The sequence below is a fragment of the Carya illinoinensis genome, chromosome 4 (genome assembly GCF_018687715.1).
Source record: "Carya illinoinensis cultivar Pawnee chromosome 4, C.illinoinensisPawnee_v1, whole genome shotgun sequence".
NCBI classification, from domain to species: domain Eukaryota; kingdom Viridiplantae; phylum Streptophyta; class Magnoliopsida; order Fagales; family Juglandaceae; genus Carya; species Carya illinoinensis.
Window position 1 is genome coordinate 29678092 of NC_056755.1, and position 1591 is coordinate 29679682.

The 1591-nt window shown below is 40.9% G+C and overlaps 1 pseudogene; it reads right to left on the reverse strand.

The window, feature by feature from the left end:
- Nucleotides 1-242: 242 nt before the first annotated feature.
- Nucleotides 243-819, reverse strand: LOC122306395 (annotated as a pseudogene).
- Nucleotides 820-1591: the final 772 nt, after the last annotated feature.

The window sequence follows — 1591 nt, forward strand, 5'->3', positions numbered from 1 at the left end:
AAACTTCTTTTTTGTTTTTTTGAAGTTTTGGAGTGTCATGGCTGAACCAACCTCTACATGATAAGTTCACCTAAGCCTGTAACCTGACTTGTCCAAGCCGGGTTTGGATCTGAACCGATTTGACTCAATGAACAAAAGTGCGCCAACACGATCCGATCCGATCCAGACCATTCGAGTCGCGTCTGATCTTAAAAAAACAATAAAGCAGTTATGACAAGGTGATCCATCACAGCCAACAACTTCTACAAAAACTGAGGGCTATTGCTCTGGTTGATCGACGTTGACTGGGTACTTCCAAGCTCCTCTTTTGTGAGTGGTATATTGTAGACCTTCTTCTCGTTGGGGTAGAATAACCCATATATAGCTCCTCTTTGAAGTGGGACCCGATTTTTCATTCTCGTTGAACAAAGCAAATAGGAAAACATTGAGTGGGCCCTAAGGTCTTAGCGGGGTCCCAACATTGGCGAGTACTCTACGTACCTAATTGCCATTGTAATCCGCCAAGTTCGTATCTCCTAGTGATGGCCAGCTAGTCTTTGTAACCACTATCTTCTTGTCATTGTGTTTGAGGACTGACAGGGCAGCGAAAACGGCATCGAGTTGGGCCCCGAACAAGCTAAAGTAACGTAATCCGTTACCAGAACCAACCACACCCGGACTTTGCTTGAAAAAAGTTTAGTCTAACGATATCTCGTTCGAGTTTGTAGTGTAAGCAAAAAAGGGGTACACGTTAACCATGAAGTACGAACCGGTTTGATGTAGAGCATCAAGCATGGGCTTGATAATGGATTCAACTAGCTTGAGGTTCAGATCCACCATACTTGGAGGTTACCTAAAGGAGAAGATGGGTCCTCCAGAGCATGAATCTAAATTAAAATAGATAGGGAAGGAGAAGATGAGGAAGGGAAACAGAGCATGAATGGGGAAGGAGAAGACGGGGCTCTGGAGGGCAGGGGCTAGGGTTCATGTAGAAGTGAAAGAGAAGTTAAATAGACGAGTTGCAAATGATGGCCTGACATTCATCAGGTCTGACAATATTGAAATCGACTCTAGGTTTCAACCCAATTTTATCGAGTCGGGTCCAATCATACTACACAGGTTGATCAACTCATTGGGCATTTTGCATAGGCCTAGGTCCACCGTCGACTGTGGGTAGTTTGAACACAAGTTCTATGTTACATTTTAATGAGGATTGAACATAAGTAATTTAGAATTTTTAACATTAATGAAAATTCATAACACATAGAAAGATATTTGAAATTGTATTATAGTTGTCGATGTAAGTAAGAAGCAAATATGATTATAATTGTTTAAAACATCGTGACCATAAAAAGCCATTTCCTTCTTAGGGGATTTTGCAAGGATGGTCTTTCTAATGCGACTTCACACATTCCATCAACACATAATTTCTTCCTGAATTTGTTCTTGTACTTCCATGCACAATCTTTCCTCTTACTCTCTTTCTATAATAGCAAATACATTTTCATCTTGAACTCATGAATAGATAATTGGTCTTCCAATTGTTATTGTCTCACCTTCATTTGGTCAATCTCTTGGCGTGCAACATTCAGATCATCCCACTGCATATGCT